A 23,464-nucleotide genomic window follows, 5' to 3' on the forward strand; every position below is an offset into this window, starting at 1 on the left:
ACTATAACATCTGTATATTGAGTTAGCAATTGGTCTTGCATTTATTTGCATGCTGAACTGTGTTTAAGCTTTTCTTCTGCACAGGCAGCACAGAAGCTGTTGATTCTAGAGTTCTGATGGAAAACAAAATGTGCACTGACTGTCATGACAATGCCAGTGTTAGAGGTTCTGATGCAGCGTTTCATTTATGCAGAACCATCACCTAAACCTTAAGCTTGCTAAAACATTAACACCTGTTCTTTTGCTGCCTTGCACAAAGGTATTCTTCTGTGAAAGCAAATGCAAATCTAGTTGAAACTATGAACTCATGATTTACATAGAGTAAAATATAAAAAAATAATAGTCAATAATATAAAAATCTTATAAAGTATGACTTGAACAGTAAATTCAAAACCAGTAAAATCCATTGTAATATATTGAAAATACTGGTTTTGAATTTACTGTTAAAGTCCTACTTTATGTAATAATTTTATCATAACTGCTCATTTGAATTTATTGTATAATATCTTTATAAAATAGCATTTGAAATGTAAAAATATTACAGCAAAAAAAATATATATATTTTAGATGTCTGCAATGCAAGGCAGATGAAATGTTTTTTTTTTTATTTTTTTTTTTAGAATTTACTGTTACAGTCTAAATTTAAAACTGGTTTAAAATCATGGCATTTGGTAATTGGTTGGTTTGGTAATTGAATTGGTGTTGTAATTGAGTCGATTTTAGATTGGTATCAGTCCATTTACTCTTTGGCATGTTTAGATAAATGATTTCAGTTCTGCAGATTTATAGTATCTGTCAGATGGAAATGTGTCTCCAATATCTAGATAAATCTGCGGTTCTTGAAGCAAGCGCTCAGGTGCTCATTTGTGTTGTTTATGCTGCAGTGCTTAGTGTTATACTTGAGTGAGTGTTTCTCTCCCTCTGACCGCTCACATTAAGAAGGTGATTTTAGAGACATTAGAAGATTGTCTAAGTGCAGTTAAAAACACCTCTCCGAGTTGCTGTAAGTTAGCCTCCTGCGGGTAAATTACTGGGCCTTTATAAACTCTCCCAAGTGAGAGAGAAAATTACAGCAGATGCACTGCAACAAATGTCAGTATGCCACATTCTCAGAGTCATAATGTCACGGTGTCTGTTCTGTGTCTCCCTGGGTGGCCACTAGAGGTCTCACTTCCCCTTATCGTCACTCCACTTTAGAACTGCATTTCCCATAGTCTTGTCTGTTTCATCACTGCTCATTGCACTCAGCTGTCCGTGGTTATCAATCCGTTGCACTCGAGCAATTCCACCGTTAGCATTGTCATTTCCTCCCGTGTAGGATAAATACCCCGACGCGTTGTTCTGTCATTGTCACGGAGTCCTTGTTGAATGTCACCCTGGTTTGTCGTGGTTCTCCGGATGTTGTGTATGCACGTTTCTTTGTTTCTGGACTGCTTACCTGGATTGGCGACCTTTGCCTGGCTGACCATGAGATTTGGATTATCCTAATAAAACATACTGCAATTGGATCGACCTGTTTGTGATGCTCGTGGCGTGACAGAGAGATCCAGCGGTGTGGATGCCTCATGCCTAGATCCAGCGACGTGTGGGATTCACGTCGAAACGGTCGCCCCCCAGCCACCGAGGCTGGAGGAACGGACCATGGGGGGAGATTCGATCGGAACTTACCACCCTCGTGCTGGAAGTGGGGGAGTGCAATGAGGGTGTGTGGGTGGCCTGGCGCAATTACCTGTGCCATCGTGTTTTGGACCATGTGCGGTCCATGAGGGATGGCCAGCCAGCGCCACATAACGATGCCGCCAGGCACACACAAGGGCCAAGCGGCTTTTTTACAAGACAACTGTCAGCACGATAGCAAGAATGTGCCGCCAGCTTGAGCGCCACAAGCATAAGTTGCCCCAGCCCCAGGGCCACTCCGACTGGGAGATCCCAGCACCAGTGGTTTATGTTCAATTACAACCGCAGCAGTTCGGACTCAACGCCTAGACTTCGTGCCAGGTGTTACCCCCACGTCATCATAGAGGCGGTTACCCATACATGTGTCCATCCTCAATGCCGATACGTGACCCACACTGTGTATCTCTTCGAGCTCAGAGGCAGACGTTCGAAGGCAGACGCGCCCTGCGCCCAGCAGGCAAGGATGGCCGACAGCAAGCGCCCCGCGCCACAGCACAACGATGAGCCACCCGCCGCTGCCCCGGCCAGGCGGTCCCGTCAGCCCAAGATGGTCCGTCCAGTTAGCAACCACAGCACAAGAGGCGGGCCGATGGCCCCCAGCCACACGCCCCAGGCGGATGGCCGCAGCTTAGCAGCGGTGCACGAGATGACCACCCAGACGGTGCCCGAAAACTGCGCAGAAGTGGCCGAGGAGGGTCGACATGCTACACGCTGTGTTGGCAGAACCCGAGGTTGAGGCGGTGCACTCGGCCGAGGCGGTATTCGAGGTCAAGGAAGGTGCCACCGGCCGTCAGGCATAGGTGGCCGCAGGAGGAGGACAGACAGGCGGTGCATGAGCGAGGCTCAAAACGACGGGTCCCGATGCCGGAGTTTGGCGGAGCCAGCCGAGCTGCCGTCCAGGAGGACGTTCCCGATGCAGAGCCGGTGACCGAGTCGGTTCCCGACGAGCAAGGCCGATGCGAGGCGGTCGCCCTATGAGTGAGGACGGTCCCGATGCAATGTCCGATGCCGAGGAGGGGCCTTCTGCCGAGCAGTGCCCCAGTGGTTCCCGATGCGGTGGCCGCTGTCACGAGGGCGGGTGCCCGAGAGGCGGGTGGAGGCCGAGGAAGGTTGCCGATGCCGGCGACGGGCCGTGGCAAGAGGCGGTGCCGAGGGCGGTGCCACGATGCCAGCCCGATGCCAACGAGGCGGTGCCGAGCCAGACGCGGCCCAGCGGTTGCCCGATGCCGAGGCGGTGCCCAAGCGAGTGGCCGAGGCGGTCCGATGATGCCAGATCGGTGGCCGCGAAGACGCAGGTCCCGATGCGAGCAGCGGCTGCCCGATGCGAGGCGAGGCCGAGGAGGTACCAGATGGGCGAGGCGGTGCCGTAAGGCCGAGGCGGTGCCCGATGCCGGAGGGTGCCCAGATGCCGATGCCAGAGGACGCTGCCGTATAAAACCGGAAATGCCGAGGCGGCGGGCTGTATGTCCGGAGGTGCCGGCGGTGCCCCGATGTGTTTCCGATGCCGAGGCCGCGTGTCCGCCGTTGTTTCGATGCCGACGGTGCCCGAGGTGATTCCCGATGGCGGTGTCCGATGCGAGGACCGGGTGCCCGCGATGCCGAGGCGGGGCCTGTTTCCGATGCCGAGGCGGGTCCGACGGCGGATGCCCGAGGGCGGTTCCCGAGTGCGTTGCGCACGCGAGGACGTTTCATGCGGTGCCCCGAGTGCCGAAAGGCGGGTGCCCGACCGATGCCGAGGCGGTGCCCGGGCCCGAGGCGGAGATACCGATTCGGTGGCTTTCCGAGGGCGGTCCCCGATCTTGCCCGATGCCGATGCGGGTGCCCGAGGCCGTGCACGGTGAGAGTGCCCGAGGCGGTGCCCCGAGGGCGTTCCCGATGCCGAGGCGGTTGCCCGTTGCCAGGCGGTGCCGAGGCGGTGACGCGTTGCCGAAGGCGGTGCCCGATGCGAGGGCCGTGCCCGAGGCGGATGTGCCGATGTGTTCCGATGCCGAGAGGCGGTGCCCGATCCGAGGGCGGCGATGGTGTTCCCGATGCAGATGCGTTTGCCGAGTTGTTCCGATGCCAGAGGCCGGTGCCGGGTGGCCCGAGGCGGTGTCCGATTCCGAGGCTGTGCCCGATGCCGAGCGGTGCCCGATGCCTAGGCGGACCTGCCCTATGCCGAGGGCGGGGCACAGGGCGGTGCCCGAGGCGGTTCCCGATGCCGGCCGGCGCGAGGGCCGTCCCCGATGCCGGGTCCGAATGCGAGCTTTGCCCGAGCCGAGGGCGGTGGCCCATCGGCGGCCGAGCCGAGGCGGTTCCCGATGCCTGTGGTCCCGATGCCGAGGCGGTTGCCATGCGGGTGGCGAGGCGGTGCCTATGCCGAGGCGGTGACGAGGCGGTGCCCGATGCCGAGGCGGTGCCCGAGGCGGTACCCCGTTGCCGAGCGGTGCCGTTGCCGAGGCGGTGCCCGATGTTGGTGCACGATGCCGAGGCGGTGCCCGACGGTGTTCCGATGCCAATGGCCCGAGCCGAAGGCGGTTCCCGAGGCCGAGGCCGGTGCCCGATGTTGGTTCCCGATTGCCGAGGCGGTGCCCGAGTGTGGATCCCGATGCAATGTCGATGCCGAGGCGGGTGCCCGATGTCCGTTAGGTTGCCCGATGAGCCATCCGAGGCGGTGCCCGATGCCGAGGCGGTGGGAGGCCGGTCCCGGGACTGGGTCGAGCGCGTGACCGAAGTGCTGGTGGCCGATGACACGAGGTCCATGCCTGAGGCACGTCACGATGGCGGTTCCCGAGGCGGTGCCGATGCCGAGGCTGTCGCCCGCCGAGGCTATTGCCGAGGAGGTCCGATGCGGTGCCCGATTTGCCGAGGCGGTGCCGAGCGCGGTGCCGATGCGAGGCGGTGCCTGATTGCCGAGGCGGGCCCGATGCTTTTCCGATGCGAGGCGGTGCCCGTTACACGTGTCCCGAGGCGGTGCACGTTCGGGCCCGTTTGCCGAGGACCGTTGCCGAGGCGGTTCCGATGGAGTTCGGTGCCCGAGGCCGTTCCCGGGGCGGTCCGATGCCGGGCGTTCTTGTCGCAACCCGAGGCGAAGCACGAGGCGGTTGACCCGTTCCGACGGCGGTGCCTGAGGACCATTCCCGATGCCGAGCGGTGCCCGATGAGGCGGGTACATTCCCCGAGGCGGGCCTTGTTTCGACAGCCGTTCCTGAGGCCATTCCGATGGAGGTGACCGCGATGCTGTTCCCGAGGCCGTTCGGCGGTGCCGAAGGTGTTCACGAGGCGGTACCCGTCAAGGCCCGTTCCCGAGGCGGTGCCGAGGCTGTTGCCGATGCCGTGAGCCCGTTGCGGTTCCCGAGGCGGTACCACGAGTCGGTGCGCCAAACGGCTGTGCGGGCAGTTTTGTATGATGACCGAGTACATTATTTGGTAAACTGCTTTCCACTTGAATTAAAAAAAAAATATATATTGCTTAGTTTGTTTTGATATTTTTCTCATACTAAAACATTATTAGTGCACTGTTACTGTTCTTCAAGGTTGTTTTTACCTTCAGTCCCTTAGTGTTTTTCACCTGGTTGACATTCAAGAAATCCTTCAACAACAAACATTTACGTCAGTATGTTCGTTGGTGGGATTAGCACTGAACAGATGTTTCTTTGCTATGTTGCACAACTCCAAAAGTCTCTTCTGTTTAAAGCCACATCATTAAATAAGGAGGAGACTGGTGTCTCTCACAGATATCACTTAAAATAGGTCTCGCTGCAGATTAGCCATGGTTTGTGTTTGCATGTTACTGACTCATGGCTGAATCACATCCACATTGAGAGTCAAATTATTTTCCTCTGGTTGAGTGGTTTGCCTGAAAAGACATTCAGTTGTGTTTGTGGAGATGTTGATGGTCCTTTTACATTCCACCTGGCATGACAAATGTAAGAAGAATAATACAAATTTTGAAGACTTTGCTATTTAACCATTGAATAACATGAATTTACTAAACAGTTGCGCCATGGTAGAGTTTGGCGAGAACCTGCGTCTCCGCTGTCCACCCGTATTTAAGTCAGTCATTCTTTTGTGAGTAATTCCGCCTCCATTCTATGTAAATTAGCCTCTTAGTTTGAGCCTTATTCACCAAAGCCTTTGTGAAAGTCCTTTTTGCCATGGTAGAGTTTGGCGAGAACCTGCGTCTCCGCTGTCCACCCGTATTTAAGTCAGTCATTCTTTTCAGCACAAACACGCCTCCATTCTATGTAAATTAGGCTCTTAGTTTGTACCATAGCCTTTGTGAAAGTCCTTTTTGCCTGGTGCAGTTAATGCTATTACCACCCGTGGAAAGCAGGCATTAAAGGGAATTTTATTTAAGAGACATGCACGTGTTTTTATTTATTTATTTATTTTTTGGATCTAGAACGAAGTTGAAACGAATATATGAAATACGAATATATGAAACGAATGTTATATATCCAAACACAGTCACAGTAAAGTATGCCAGATCACAGCTGTCTGCTCCATCATCCACAACGAGCACTTTAGAGGATTGGGAAAAGCATATAGTTTATGGGAATGCTTGCACCCGTTACCTGATTTGCATAATTGCCTTAATGAATTAGTCGTTAAACCGTTTACTTATTGGACCAAAAACAGTGCACAGGATCTCTTGGATTACAATTTGCAACTTGCTGGATGTACTGTTACTTCCTACAGTCAAAAATCTGGGTGCTATATTAGACAGCAACTTGTCTTTTGAAAATCATATTTTCCATGTTTCAAAAACAGCATTTTTTCCATCTTAGAAACATTGCCAAGCTACAAAACACGTTACCTGTTTCTGATGCAGAAAAGCTAGTTCATGCATTCATGACCTCTAGACTGGACTATAGTAATGCACTGCTAGGTGGTTGTCCTGCAACTTTAATAAACAAGCTACAGGTAGTGCAAAATGCAGTGGCTAGATTCCTTACCAGGTCAAGAAAATATGATCATATTACCCCAATTTTACAGTCTCTGCACTCGCTACCTATTATGTTCTGTATCAATTACAAAATATTATTACTTACCTATAAGGCCCTTAATGGGTTAGCTCCCGCGTACTTAACTAGCCTTCTACCAAGCTACAATCCATCACCTAAGGTCGCAAAACTCAAAAGTTTTGATAGTACCTAGGATAGCAAAGTCCACTGAAGGAGGTAGAGCTTTTTCGCAAACTCTGGAATAGCCTTCCTGATAACGTTCGAGGTTCAAACACACTCTCTCTGTTTGAATCTAGATTAAAGACACATCTCTTTGGCCAAGCATTCAAATAATGCATCTCATAATTTTGGACTGCAGTTACTGTATATCTGATCAAATTTGCATTGTTATTCATTAGCTTGGGTTAAACAAATCAATTTTGCTTGGTTGTAATAGCAGCTACGCTAATCTCTATTTGTTTCTCTGTTTTTGCATCCCGTGGTAACTAGGATTTACACAATCTTCAGTCTGAATCCAGAACACCTGAGAAGAGATGATGCAAACCCCTCAGAGGATGCCAACCCTGAAACAACATACAGGACTACCAAATTTTGCTATAAGTTTGATTGCAACATATAATTATTGCTGTTAATAGTGTTCATTGTCTGTTTGATTATGTCTATAATTGATTATGTCTTTAATTAATTTTTCCGTACATTTCTGCCACTGATAAGCTACTACTAAATATATTGTTGAAACATAATTTTCTGTACAGCTGCTTTGCAATGATTTGTATTGTGAAAAGTGCTATACTTTTTCTTTTTTTTTTGACGTAATAAAAGAAAATTGTTTATGATGTAAAATATGCAGTGTTTTAAGGTAATCTGTGGCATTTGATCATAATTTGTACAGAAGTGTTCAAATGTTCTTGCACTTTGGAACTTTTGGAAGGTTTCCCACATGGATTTCATATAGCTTGAATGCTATTGTCATTAAAACAAAAGAGGGACATACTAAATTCTTATTCATTTTAATTTAACCTTTCACTGAAATTATGCTATATGATATTATAGTATAACTTCAATGGAAATAGAAATATAAATTAACATAAAACATTTTTTTAACCATTTTTATTAGTGTTCTTAGACTTTTGGAATCCACTCTTTCATTGCACATGGTTTACAGGAAATCACTATATATTCTAGTGTAACTATGGAACTTTAAAACTCCCTCTAAATAAATAAATAAAAATGCTGTAATTTACACTTATGTCGTTCCAAATCCATTTGACTTTTTTCAGTGTTGCTTTGCATGGACCCCAACATTCTTCCAAGTATAATATTTTATGTTCTGTAAAAGTCACAAGTTTGGAATAACAACAGGGTGAGTATATGGAAGAATATTAATTTCTGGGTGAATAATTACTAAAAAAAAGTTATTTTATTGCATTAATTTAATGCAATATTTATGTATATATATGTATTTATTTATTTTGTATAATTCTTAAAAGGCATTAACCTTTTTATGAATACACTAGTGCCCTCATGGTCATGCTGTTGTACCTAATTGCTTAAATATAGAACAGCCTTTTCAATGATAATGGAGGTTATAGTATATCTGCCCTATTACCTTACCTCATACAGGCGATAACTGACTGCACTTTTAACAAAGAATGACCCTAAAAGGTTAATCATAATGAACACAGACTGTTACCCATCCAACCCAACGAGAATGGCATATTCCCACAGGATCCTCGATCTATAGCTTTGGTATTTGCATACTTTTTGTAATTACCTCAAATCCAGTGCCATTGATTTTTGGGCTTGATACCTAATTGGAGGACTGCCATTAATGGCATATTTTAAACGCTCTGCTTGCAGTATCTCTATTGAAATGTAAGGACATCCAAATTCAGCATCTGTCTCTCTCCTGTAAATTTGAACATCCCCTCTTATCGCTGCATTAGTATTGCAGCCATGTACGCTTTTGTGTTATTGTAACACAAAAGTCTCGGTTTATTTCCAAGCGGGCCCCTCTTACCGGGGAGGGATGGAGATAAGCTAAACAACTGTGATTTGACAGAGGAACGTATAAGCGGCAGGTCGTGAACAGAGGAAGCGAGCGTTTAAAGATGCATCACAGAATGGCCACGAGGTCAGAAAAGGTTCAAACAAAGCAATTTTTGCCCATAATGCTATAAATCAATAGGGACAGACGCCGGCTTGCTTTTGTGAGCAGATATAAATATATAAACGGGCGAGTTGCCACACTGCTGGCTGCCTATTAATACGACGCTACCCGTTTGAAAGGGTTATCAAAAAACAAGAATGGCTGGCTGCACACCAACACAAACGGGCTGTGCTTTGGAGTACTGTGAGACTGGGCACCCATGACTCACTTCATGTGGTTAAACGCCAACGTGTGGGAGAGCGGGAAGCTTAACATGCGTGACCTTGATAATCTCTTCCCTGTTTTAGAATAGAAATTAGGTCTCATTGGACGGCTTGTTTGCTTAGCTAACTTTAGCCTTGGATTTCCATTGTTTTGTGAGGGCCTGTCGTGAACACTTGAAACAAGCTGAGCGAGAATATAAACGGCAGTCAAAAGCTGTTTAGCTTGAGAGACGTAACGAGTGCAAAAGAAGTGCTCTTCTATGCAATATTAATCTAAATCATGAATACGAAGAGACTGAAGTTGAATGGCCTGTTTTTAGACACTCAAACCATTATCATATTTGGCTCTCGTATCAAACAAAGATATTTGTAAAGTCTCTCTTCAACGCCTACGACTGACCAAATGCCAACAACTGGATTAAGACAAGTAGGTCTAAAAAAATGTATCGCCGGACCCCAGTTCAGTTTGACTGTTTCTATTTATGTGGTTAGCATGAAAAATTGGGGAAGGGAAACTGGTTTGGCGCCAGGTTCAAAGTGGCAAAGCCCACTCTGCTGGACCTATGTAGATCTGATGAGATTCCCAAGAGCTGTTGTGTTCCTTCATGTAAGTAAGACCTCCTAAAATGCCTAGCAAAGAGTAATTGGCACTGCTTCAAAGAGCGCTAGGTTGTTTTGGCCTAATGAATTCCTTGACTGGGCAGGAGACTGGCTACTCGACTCAGACCTATGAGGGAGCAAGACAGAGAAAGTCTCCATTCCAGTGCTGGGGAGTTAATAAGTCTGTTGGGGTCCGAATATAGTTTCTGAAAGGTTAGCCTAATTATATCCAGGAAATAAAAAGGTCAAAGTTCCATGTTAAATGAACAGGAAATACAGCTACTTAAGTAACCACTTTGCTCTTTTCTGAAGCACTATCAAATCCTTTTACAAAGGTGAGTGCACTTTAAAGAGAAAATGTGCTATTATTTTCAATGTTTAAAATACACTTTGTTTCAGCATAATATGCAGAGAGACAACTATAAGGAAGTCATTTGTAGGTTCTTGTTAGTGAGCATTCCAACCAGCCCAACACAGTTGGCTGAACCAATGGTGATAGTACTGAGGTGGGGCTTCTGCTTGCCTGACCAATAACAGTGTTTGAGAAACTTGTTGGAAATTATTTTTATTATTTATTTTTATTATTTTTTTGAGGTGACGACAGTGATGTAGACATTATACCTTGTTTTTTTTTGTTTTAGGCACCATTGTAAACATTTAAGAAAACATGTTCTCCTCCCTTAGACCCTTTCACTTTATGTATTGCAGCATACAGCCATGATTTTATGTGAGAATATTAGATGCTTGTCAAGTAGGCAAGACTGGGCACAAGTTTAACATTTTCTTTCCTTCCCTTTTATTATATTTTTTTTCTTTCTTGTATAACTCAGACTGTTACAAATATACCATCATAGAAAATGATACATCGTAAAAAAAAAATAATAATAATAAGTTTCCAACTGTATACAAACTAACTTACGAAAACTTAACTATGAAAATCATGTGTCAGAAAAATATTTACTCCAAATACATTCCTTAACATTGCAAATGTGCAATTCTTTTACGATTGTGTGTTCTGGTGTCTTCTGTTAAACTTGTTCAGTTTTGGTTTCATCTAGTTATCAAATCATTCTTCTAAATGTCCTGAGATATGAGATACTTCAGGCAAGATCTAATGGGCAGCAATGGACACCCAGTTTTTGATTACATTGATTATTTATAATTTTTTGGTCAAATTTATAGTTTCCTCATTTTCTGTACTTTGTAACGACACATTTCACTGTGCTTCCAGCTATATCCAATACAATGCCTACAATGCCTTGATCAGCATTTTGTCTAGGTACAGTATGTTGTCTAGCACCCACACTTTTCTTCCAAATGTAGGAATTTTTTTTTTTTTTTTTGAAAGTGCACTAATTAAATATACTTTTTAATTCTTAAAGTGTCTACGAGTATGTCGATGTGTGGTAAAAAATCTTAATAAGAACATTTAAATAATTTTATGTGCAAGTCCAAGGAGTGAAAATGTTTTAATGGTGTGATAACCACAAATGTTGTTGTCACAGTGCATTTTACGCAGTTTAAATATTAATTAAAATTTAATTAGATTCCTGACATTCAGTATTTCTCACTCAAATGCAGATAAAAATGCATTTTGATGCCATTTATTCACAGTAGCTAATTCTGTATTCCAGTCGTCCTGCTCCTTATGTTAAATGGACTTATATTCCCACATTCTAATTGATCTCTCTGCCTCATTTTTGGGGTACAAATTAAGAATATCTGCCTGAAGAGACTTTTACATTAACAAAAGTGCTCCATGATCCTATTTTCCCCTCCAAATTATTTTCTTTAAATTGGATGTCTTGAGACAGACGAGGTGAGGACTGCAGATGAAAGGCCAGCACCTTGGACAGTTCCAGCCTGATTTTGTGCCTGCTGGTCAAAATGAATCACGTTTACAGAGACTGTACTGGAGTGAAATATCTGTAGAAGAACAGCTTATGCTGCCATACAAGCCCATTTTGTGAAAAGTCTCATTAGCAACAAACAGCCATTAGCCTCCATTTATTATTGTCCTACTGTTTATTTTACCTTGATTATGTTTCTTGGCTTCTGTTTTTAATTTGTTTGCAGTTAAGTAAAGATTCAGATGTGCAATTTACCAGGTGCTGAAACAGTCATTGGTATTTTTGTATTTAGGGGCATATTTAATAGGCACTCATGAAGCGATCTGTTTTTAGTTAAATTTAGTTAAATTAACTTATAATTTAAATTGCATTTACTGTAAAATACACTGTAAAATGATTGATTAATCTTACATAAAGTTACGTAAACGTATTTAAATTAATTATGAATTGCATGTCTATGCGCCCATAGAAATACTATATATTATACTAATATAAATACTAATATATTTGTTTTTGTTTGTATTGGTTATACTTACTCAGCTATTGAAAAAAATATACATTAAAACATCAACAATACTCAAAAGAGAGAGATAAAACTTTAAGAAATATTCCCATGCTTTGACCAAGAATACATAAATTATTCAAGGGCTTATGGGTATTCTCCATAGCTGCAATTCTGTATTTGAACATATTGAATTATTAATTATTAAATTATAAGTTGTATTGATTTTGAAGTCAAAGAAGCCTGTAGAGTTGTGATATTTGAGTTATAATTCCATGACATGACATTTCAAGTAGGACCATTTGATTATTTGGAAACAGTTTAAAATATGGTTTCATTTTGTGCTGTTTCTATAAATATATAAGTTCTTGACAGACGCAGATCAGATTTCCTCAACATGTAGTATTGTAAGCTTACATCTCAGGAAGTTTTAAGTTTATATATATATATGTATATATATTCCTTTTGCCTGTAAACATGCCTAGAGTGGCTGAGAGTGCATTCTTGAGACATGATTTGAGTGCATTTCTCCCGCTGGTCAAAACGGTGATGAATTTAAAGTAGCCTGAGTTCAGACATGCCACACTTCCCCAAACAAAACGAATGGATCTATCACACTGACAATAGCTTAGAACTAGGCGTGGAAGTAACAAATAGAGACTCCACATGGTCACAAAGGCTAAGGCAGCAGAGAATTGCTGAAAAGAAGCCTGATACCACAGCAGTGAATTATCTATCACAGATAAGGAAAGAAATGCTTATTTCCTCAGTTTATTATCTTAAGTGTCAGGCTTTGTTTGTTCATGTGCAAGTTAATGAATCAAACCAAGCAAACCTTGAGGATGTGCTAACTGCTATAAATAACCATGCATTAAGACCTGTAGAAGCAACTTTTCAACAAACTGCTCAGTTGAGTCAGCTTTGTTCACTTTGAGTAGACTAATACTGTAGGGGTTAAGCAAATTACTGGTTAACATGTTTAAACTGAAATTAAATGGTGTCAGAGGTTGGACTGAATGATGGCAAATGCACTTTGCACCACTTATTCCAAATAGAGTGCTAGATCTGAATAGCGCTGGAGGGAATATGTGGTTTCAGAGACATGTGGACATTTTTTAAAAACCCATTCTCATTGATTAGGTTCCTGCCTGAAATAAGCAGGAAATAAAAAGTATAATTTAAAGCATGAGTTTAAAATGGCAGAGGTCAATGAAAACAGTTCAGATTCAAAGCAGGCTTGCATATACAGTGACATTAATATTTATGCTGGAATATCAGAGAATTTCATAAATGCTCATCTCTGTTTCTCTTCTCATTTCCAAATATCCACCCCAGGACGTTATGCTAACAGAATCTTTCTACTTACATTGTTATATGTATGTATATATATATATATATATATATATATATATATATATATATATATATATATATATATATATATATATATATATATATATATATATATATATATATATATATATGTATCATGTTTTTGATAGAAGTCTCTTATGCTCACCGAGGCTGCATTTATTTGATCATTAATACAGTAAAACCACTAATATTGCATAATATTATTACAGTTTAAAATAACTGAAAAAAAAAAATACTGTTTAAAATACAGTTTCTAATATATTTTAAAATGTAATTTAGTTCTGTGTTGCAAATCTAAATTTTCAGCTTCATTCCTCCAGTCTTCAGTGTCACATGATCCTTCAGAAATCAGTCTCAAATGCTGATTTGGTGCTCAAAAATTTTTATATCTAAAACCATTTTTTCTGGCTAATATTTAAACCTTGATACACTACAATTCAAAGTTTTGGGGTATAAGAACAAATTAATGAAATAATAATAATTTTATTCATCAAGGACACATTAAATAGTTTAAATAGTGATCAAGTAAATGCTGTTTATTGAAAATTCTATTCATCAGAGAATCCTGAGAGAAAAAAGTGTATCACGGTTTCTCCAAAAATGTTAAAGAGCAAAAACTATTTTCAACATTGGTAATAATAAAAACCATTATTGATATCTGAGAACCAATAATAATTGAGGATCAAATCAGCATATTAGAGTGATATTTGAATGATCATGTGACACTGAAGTCTGGAGTAATGATGCTAAAAATTCAGCTTTGCATCACAGGATAGATTAAAATTTTAAATATATTAAAATAGACAATAGTTATTTAAAATTGTAATAATATTTGACAATAGTACTGTTTTGACTGTATTTTTTATCAAATAAATGCAGTCTTGATGAGCAGACTTTTTTTTGTATGCATAAAGATTCTCAGTCACAAACTTCATAAATATTACAAGGCTCTTCTATGCTGCATGAGATAACAGCTTGTGGTCTCAGTGTATATATTGTATCACACATTTATAGACGTTTAGCTTTCAAAGGTATCTGGCTTTAGACAGCACTGTCTTTTTGAAAGCTGTGAGCTGACATCTGTAGCACACTTGGATTGGTTTTGGTTTTGATTTTATTTCCCAAAGCATCTGTTAGGGACCTTGGGGATGAAGATGGGGGTGTCTGATCAAGGCTGTTTGTACATTCCTTTAGCTTCAGTTGATTTTCACTAGTGTTTAGATGAAGAAGAGGCCAGGTTTTCAAGCATCTTTTTCCTTCTTAAGCAAAAAGAAGCACTTTGTCACTGGCGCTCTCTCTCAGAGACAAAGAAAAACGTGCCATAAATAATTCAATATTGCAAAATAACACCCCCTCTTCTTTCTTTTGCTTGTGCTTGTAAGTAAAACTAAGACAAATGAAGAATGAAAGGCTGCAATGATGAATATTTCTCTCAGAGCGATGAAGTTGTCTTTAAGTGCTTGTGAATGCTGGTGCACATCATGTGTTCTGATGACAGTTTGGTACTTGTTTTTATAAGACAGTAAAAGCAGTAGCTTGACGTTCACTCTGCCAAATGGGGTTCTTGAAGTTAAAATCACAGGAATGAAAAAGTAACAGCCACTGTGATTTAAACACTGATGGAAACAAACTTCCATGCGCTAAGTGCCTCTGAAGAATCCCGAGTCATATGGTGTGACGCTATTAACAAAAAAATGTAATAACATATGATAAATCAGTCATGCTTTACTCCATTCTTATTTTTTTTTCTACATGAGGCGCATGAAGAGTGCAGAGAGAACAAGTATAGGAAAGAATATTTTTTTGAAAGGAGGAGAAAACATTTCCTTACATGCTAGCTGTTTTATTGCTGTTGAAAGATGTGAAACAAATAAATAAAGACTGCTTGTTAAACTCTTGAAAGTAATGTTATGATAAGCAGTATTTATTTATATAATACTGTGGTTGCAAAAAATTATTTTTACTTTTAAGCCACAAATATGCTGTTTTGCTGCTCACAACACTTTTCTTATATTAATGTTGGAAACAGTTGTGCTGCTTTTTTTCATGATTATATGTATGTGTGTGTGTGTGTGTGTGTGTTTCGAATGACAGTGTTGGTATTCGAAAACCCCAATATCTTCACATTTCTATAATATATAATCTGCTGCATATATATTTGACTGCTGGGTTTAATAAAAAGATTCAATAAATATAATTTTATTAGTTTAGTATATGCAATACAGCATGACAGAATGATTGTCATGTATTATTCACACAGATTATTTTCCATCAATACCCATGTTTAAACAATCATGCTGAATCTAATCATCTCCAATATTTTACACATATCTTGATTTGAATTTCCAAGTAGCAGTAGACAAAGTTAGTAACACAGACTGAGATGATTCTATGGAGGCACTCTTTATTGATGTCTTTTATTAATGATTTGAACACGTGACTTATGCTTGTACTAAAGCCTTAATGTCGGCTGGCACAGCTTTCATTTTGCTCATTATAAATCTTAATTCAGGACTGATTATACATTCCTGTCACCCTTCTTAATATCCCCTTGTGTTCAGGCAGAAATTATGCCCATCTTACTTTTTTTTTTTAATTAATTTCTCATTTATTTATTTTTTATGCATGAGGCCTATATGTTTTAATGAAAACCACCAGACTTTTAGGTGGAAGTTTAACCCTGCTTTGCTCACCAGAAAAAAACAGAATACTCAGTACTGAATGCTGGAGATCATAATGCCCAGAAGCATTATTGGAAACCGCAAAGTGCTTTATTAGAGTGAACTGTATTGCATTTTGTCCCATCTTTCCATATCACAAAGAATAAAAGACTCTGATCTTGAGAGTAAAATAAAATTGCTGGAATATAGCAGCCACATTGTTGATCTCTCAAAGGAAATAGCTACCTTGCTTATAGCATTGAAAGGCAAATAGCATTCCCTCTCCACGTCTAGAGTTGCATTTATTTTGCACAGTACCGGGTGGCATTATTATATGGACAAAGAAAAGCAAGGAAAGGCTCTTGGCTCTGGGACTGAAGTATGATGAATCGAAATCTACTATTTCTGCAATTAGAGACAAGGATGGTCAGGTGCTCACAGACATGATGGCCTTTATAGTGTTATTCTTGTTTTTACCAGTTAGAGGTACTAACCATGAGCATTTTTTGGCATGCTTCAGTGGATTGAATGTGCTTGCATTGTTGTCAATATTTAATTAAGTTATACTGATTCTCCTATATCTGTGGATGAGTTTCAAACTTATACTTCGGCCATTCACACAGAGAAATCACCTTGTTTATATGATACATAACTTTACATCGTTATAGGATAAGGTCAGCCATCTCCTGTTAGATGTTACTGTACATTGTTACATAAATCTCGCCTTGTGATGAAAAAAATATAGACTGGGAAGCTTTAGTTTTATGAGAATAAGTTTGATTTATGGTGCTATTATGCTAATGAAGACAGTAAAAAGCATTAATTTTTCAATAAAATAGATTAAATGAACCAAAATGTCCTTTTACTGAAATATGTTCACAGAGACCATGAAAGTAAAATGTGTTTAATTGGGTTTAAGGTGTAGTTTACCAATGAATGATTCATGTATTATTATTATTATTTTGTATGAGAAATAAAAAAATAAAATAAAAGACACTTAAGATGACACTGTAACAGCACTCTGAACAGAATATAGCTTGCCTTTGATAGTGAAATGCTTTTTATTTGTATTTTTATCTCAGTTGAGTCTAAACAAACTGTGACAGTTTCAAGTATTTGAGCATATAATGAAAAAAAAAAAAGTATTATAATAATAAAATTAAAAAAAAAAAAATGCTGAAACTAGTCAGTTATACTGTATGAATAGCTACAGTCAACCTACTAAATGCTAGAACTTAACTAGCATCCGATACAGATACTGAGCCATTTAAAATGAAATCCAGATGTTCATTACAAGTTTATATATATATATATATATATATATATATAATATATATATATATATATATATATATATATATATATATATATATATATATATATATATATATTTAGCATTTGGCTGTACGTATCACTAACATGTACTGTATGTGAGATTTAGGTTGATGTGAAAAACTTAGCCTCATTCAAATGCATAATATTTTATCGTGAAATGCCTTTTTTTTTTTTTTTTACCTTTCTATACATTTCAGTAGCCATGTTAGGCATGTTGCCTTTAACAAACTGAAAATTGTTCAATTAAAACATCAGGAAAGGCTAAATTAATTTGCCCTACATTCAGTAAAAATTCATATTTTCTCTGAATACAGACTTTAACAATGATATCTGTGATTTTGTGCATCTTGGGTTCTGTGAATTGTGTCTCCTCCCCTTGATAAGTGTAATGGGTGCTGTTTTCCCCCTCTGCAGGTCTATTTCCACACAGTTTCTGTGTATTAAGTGAGCAGTTCGCATTAAGCTTAAATGCTGGTGCAGAATAGCTCATCCAGATTCAGAGAGGCTGTTAAAATAAGTTCCGCATTACATCGAGAGGACCCTAAGGGGAAGTTAGGGGATATCCTTTTCTCAGTGTGTATTCCCCAGCTTGCTACTAGCAAATAAGTCTGTTAGCATCACAGCAATGCTGAGTCACACAGCAAAGGATCCAGCCAGTAGGCCTTTTCCCTTTTCCATGTTGCTGCGTAATCATAATGCCATTCTGATGGATTTTTATGAGATTTTAATGAGAACCAGCATGTAGCTGAAGGTGTGAATGGCAGCTGTAGTGCGACTATTACTGATATCACTTACATTGATGTTGACCTCAGATGTGTTTGCAAACAGTAGCAAAATTAATTTGTGAGCTGCTGATTCTGAGAACCCAGGAAATCATGACCTGCTTTTCGAGTACTTAAAAAAAAAAAAAAAATATTGTATTGGTGAGTATTCCATCAGATAATATTATTTTGGCCTCAAGGATTTTGTAATAAAGGTCTACTATCTTTCTAACTAGTAAATCACCTTGTCAGTTAAGTAGGTATACTTGGTTTCCATTGCAAAATGCCCTACAGACACCCTAAAGATTGCCTCAAAATATTATTTTCTTGTATTCTGGTTTTCCTCAGAGAGCGAATGTGAGTAAAACTGCATTTGCAAAAGAAGAAACTCACAAAAGAGTCGGATATGTCAAAGAGCCAAACTCTTCTTTCAAACGCATAGGGAAATTAAGACAGGGACTCAAAACAACCCACACAACCTCGCCAGAGGGTAGAAAGCATCCTCCAAATCCACAAAGTAATGAAATGACTTTCCAAACAGAGGACGAAAGCTTAGGTAAAAGCAGCAGTTAGGAGTTACCCTATAGTGCTGATTGAAGAATGGTTACACGGTTACCTTACGGTCATTAAAGTTGGGATTGTGTTAGAAAGACGTCTGATCGAAGATTAGAGCAAAGTGACTTCTGCCTGGGCTTTAGCTTTAGACTCTTTCCACATTTAAAGCCTACTTAACTGAAAATGAGAGACGTTCACTGTCAAGGTTGGGCTGGCAGTGCTGAATAATGTCTTGATTGAACTGTCAATTCCATTAACAAGCAATTGGACAGTTGTAAATTTGTATTGATGGCTCAACTCTGTAAGTGAGGAAGGTTTCAGAAATGCATTAGATTGAAGGATAAGTACTTCAGAAAGGTAACATCAGAAACCTAACAGTGTTGGGAAATGTTGATTATAAAAATAATGTTTAATGATGACACAATTTAATACTGCTAAAAAAGCAAATAAGAACACAGAACAATATTTGTGAAATATTGGTGCGAAAAGTGATTTATGTAATGTAAAATGTTATTTAGACCCTTTTAATATTACATATATACATCATGTATATTGAATGTATCATGGTTTTCACAAAAAAAATAAATAAATAAACACCGATAATAATAAAACATCCCTTGAATAGCAAAGCAGCATATTAGAATGATTTCTGAAGGATCATGTTACCATGTTACCATGTTAAGTTCTTAATGCATCCATAACATCAAAATGTCAAAGTCATGTTTGTTGGTATCCCTTATTCTCTCTCTAGAACTCTTCCACAAGTCTTTCTCAGAGTCAAGCTTTTATTTAGGCCTTGTTTACTCCTTTCTGTTAATTTCCCCCTCTTTGTTGGTATGTTTTTTTTTTTTTTTTTTTTAAGAATAGTCTCCATCAGCCTTTGTTCCCTCAGGCTACATTGGCTGGATGGAGATACATTTTGACATGCCAATGCCTCCAAAACGACCCTGGTGAAATACAACCCCAAGGAGCTCACAAGCTGTGTTCCCCAGGCAAACAGAGATTTAGATATACATTGATTCAAAAGTCTGCTTTCAAACTGAATTAAAATCGTGCTTCTTTTGAAAAATGTTGTAGAGAGGGTCAAAATATATTAACGTCAAAAAAAAAAAAAAAAATAGTCATTTTTAGTATATTATAGAAAAGTCTGTTGCAGTAAGTCAAAACTTCATTTATACAATGTACGAGTTATGATTTTGCACCAAAATTTTATTTATTTTATTTTGTTTAAACTAAAATGAGTAAAATGGCAAACACTGTTTTTTTTTTTTTTTTTTTTTTTTGAGGATGAGGGTACATCATGCAACCTGTTCATGTTGGCATCTACTACATTCTGCTGGCACCAAGTGGGTGAATTTGTGCCAAAGTACCTTAAGAGTTTGACTGGACAAATGGCCTTTAACAACAGAAGATATGTGAGGTGTTTCCTTCTCCAGTTTCTAAACTGATAATCCTATTACTTAGCCAAGTATCAGATGCATTTTATGTTTTGCATATGTTTTACACAGAGTTGTGATGCAGGTAATGACAGGCCAGTTAAAGAAGGAAAAAAAGAAGAAGAAAAACAAAGTGAAACTGGTCATACATTAGTTCTAAAAGGGCAGTTTCAACAAACCACTCATTAGTCCTTAAGAGTTCAATTTATACAACTAAGAATAATAACGGCATGCATATTTTATGTATTCAGCAGAACAGTGCCCTCTTATCTAATTGAAAATATTCAATCCATAAACCACACTGTAAATGAAGTTGGCGCAAATCATTGGTAAAAATCTGTGAGGAGCATGAGGAATCCATTGAGAATTTATTAGCAGCTTTTAAGCTTTGCCTTGTCTAGATGCACAATGTTTTACAGTTTAATTAGGAAGGAATGAGTGAGATAAAAATGCATGAGCACACATCATTTATGTAGAGGTTGTTTGGCTGTACGTGGTGCATGAATTTGTGAGATAGTGGGCAGTCTGGTAAAGCACAGCATCTTTTCAGTCTTTGGAGTAAAACGTGATAAAGATCTGTAAGAACATAACAAACAGAACTCATATACATATACACATGACTAAGTTGAATTTTCTGTGTATATACAGAACATTCAACCTAGTCACTTGAGGAGAATCCAATAGCTTAGACCCATCCTATATGGTACAATGTGAAGTGGCATTAAATCTATGCACGACTTGGGACTATAAATGTAAAAAGTTTTGCATAAAATTAATCAAGGGCACAGAAGGTGGAAGAATGAGCTTCTCACATCACTGCTTAATAACAATCTGAAGATTCATGAAACAAAAATGTGGGCATCTAGGCTGAGAAGGACCAAGGTGTTTTTATTCTTCTTTAGAGCATCTTTGCCATTAAAATTCTGCTCAGATTTTCAAACAAACTTCATAAAAACGACAGCTCCATGTAAAATGCAACAGCCCAATAAAATGAAGATAAATTCATTAGCATTATTAGCCAGCATGAGCTAAGATGAGATCAGAAGCAAATCTACCTTAACTTAGAAATACTTTATTAAATACTACTGTGTTAACCTGATGATTTAAAACCTAAATGCAGGGAATCATTGCCAGTGAATCTTCTAAGCTTTTGCTGCTCTGAACATACAGCATACATCTAAATCAAACCTGTCAAAGCTGCCACTGCTAATGCATAATGTGACTAACAATGAGAATGTCTAATAATGCTAATGCACAATTATACAATGAGAAGCATTAATGTGTTTGTTACTACACCTAAATGAACCTTTAAAACAGCTTTAGGTGACATAATACACAATCCGCCTGCTTTCTGAGTAGAAACAAGACCAGCTGAATGTCCTGAAGAGGCCTGGATTGTCGTTTGGAGACAGGTAAGGCTTTATTTATAGGGAATGATCCAAACTAGTGGAGGACGTTATTGATCAGTCTGAGCACATTATATTTTAAAAATGGGACCTCTGCAGCTTGTAATAATGATGAGAACTGTTGTGTTGAAAAACTGTGATTTCTTGTGTGAGTTGCTATTTTACTAGATGTATCAACCACATGTTCAAGCCATCAATAGCCTGTGCTGTAAATCTTTTATATTGAGAAGTCTAGATCACACGAAAAGGTCAGTAGTGAGGCTCTTGTGTTTAAGAGGAAAGCTAGCAGTCCTGATGAATGTACATTTGTTGCATTGCTAATTTTTTTCCCTTTAAAATACATATGCTGTTTATGCCATTGTTTGTCATTGTTTTTCCTACCTTTCTAATTTTGTGTATTAAAAAAAAAAAAAACGTTGAAAATAAAGATATATATATATATATATTTAGTATACAGTCAATTTCCAAATACGCTCTCTTATGCTTAATTGCTTTAGATTAAAATCGTATCTACTTAATTTTCAGATCTGTATTAATCAGCTTTTCCGACACCTGCCTGCAAGTACTCTGCCACCTCAGTCCAGCTGTAATCTGCAGCATAATGTAACCAGTAGGGGTTAGTGTCGAAACAGCAGGAGAGGGCAAAAATCAATCTTCCTTCTAATTTGAGTGTATGTGTGTCATATGCTAAGCGCTTAGCTGTCATCAATACAATCTTCTCTGGTCCCCCCAGGCTGCAGAAGAGCAGAGAAAAGTACTACAGTTTAGGCTTTTTTTCTGACTGGCCATGCCAAATCATAGCAATATATTGAATTTAATGGATTTTTAGAAAAACAAAAATGCTTTATGAAATATTTCTTTTTTATTAATAAATTTTGCTCTTTAGAACACCCCATTAAGGGGGATTGAGCCCAATTTAGCAAACCTCTGGGGGCAGTTTTGTAATTGTAAACTATGCACTTGCACACTTCTGGTTTTCTATCATAGTTGAAAGTTTTCATTTTATACTTTTTACTGTTTTGGTACTAAGCAAATGATATTTTCACTTTGACATCTCCTAACTTCATCTAAACAACCTAACCGTCATGAAAACTTTTCAGATTTTGTTTACAATTTATAGTATTCAGTACAGTTTTCAGATCTCAGCTGTGTGTTGTAGGTGTTTCTGGTTCTACTATACTTGCAGTATTTGGTCTCCACAATAAAGGCAAAACCTGACCCTAACACATCATAAAACAGCATGTGATCATCTAAAACTCCTCCCTTCTCTGCTAAAAAAAAAAAAAAAAGGTATCCCACAGTCGCAGCCCATGTGCGCTGATGTGTGAGGATGTGGTTATCCTTGCTGGGCTCCTGCAGTTTTGTCCCTGTCAACATAGAGCCCCTTGTCTGGTCACAGCATTCTCGCACACGACAGGAGAATAAATGCCACTCCTGCGCGCGTGCACGTGCCAAACCTACAAGATCTGCCCCATCTTACAAAAACAACACATTTTCAGGAATGTGTGTTGTTTCTCATTATTGGGTATAATAAAAAATAAAATGGAGTACGATATGAAATGAGGTATTCAGTCAGTTTATGTAGCACCATGAGCTGTTCAAACAGTCATCTTAAAGGAATAGTTGAAGATTCTGTCGTCATTTACCCTCATGTCGTTCCAAATCCGTATACGATGCAAACTCACCATAAAAGTACCGTAAAGCCAAGGTAGTCCACATTCTTGTGGTAGGGCAGGCTAAGTGTCAAGTCTTCTGAAGTCATACATTTGCGAATAATTGCCTTACAACCATCCACTTCAGTGAGGTGTTATCGGTGTTAATATAGGTGTTAACTGAATCACTGAATTAGTGAGTCGAACTTGAGAATCGGATCAGTTCACATGAACTAACCAATCGGGGGTGCTTTCCCAAAAGCAACTATGGTCGCAAGTTTCCTTCGTTACCAACTATTATATTTAACTGGGAAACGCACCCCCGGTCGGTAAACTG

General features: G+C 39.8%; 1 protein-coding gene across 1 annotated transcript in view; it reads left to right on the forward strand.

The window, feature by feature from the left end:
• Window positions 1-23,464, forward strand: part of sorcs3 (sortilin related VPS10 domain containing receptor 3) — a 38,184-nt gene that overhangs the window by 12,583 nt on the left and 2,137 nt on the right. The gene's annotated exons all lie outside the window — the stretch shown is intronic.

Source organism: Cyprinus carpio, chromosome A1 (assembly GCF_018340385.1).
Source record: "Cyprinus carpio isolate SPL01 chromosome A1, ASM1834038v1, whole genome shotgun sequence".
Taxonomy (NCBI): Eukaryota; Metazoa; Chordata; class Actinopteri; order Cypriniformes; family Cyprinidae; genus Cyprinus; species Cyprinus carpio.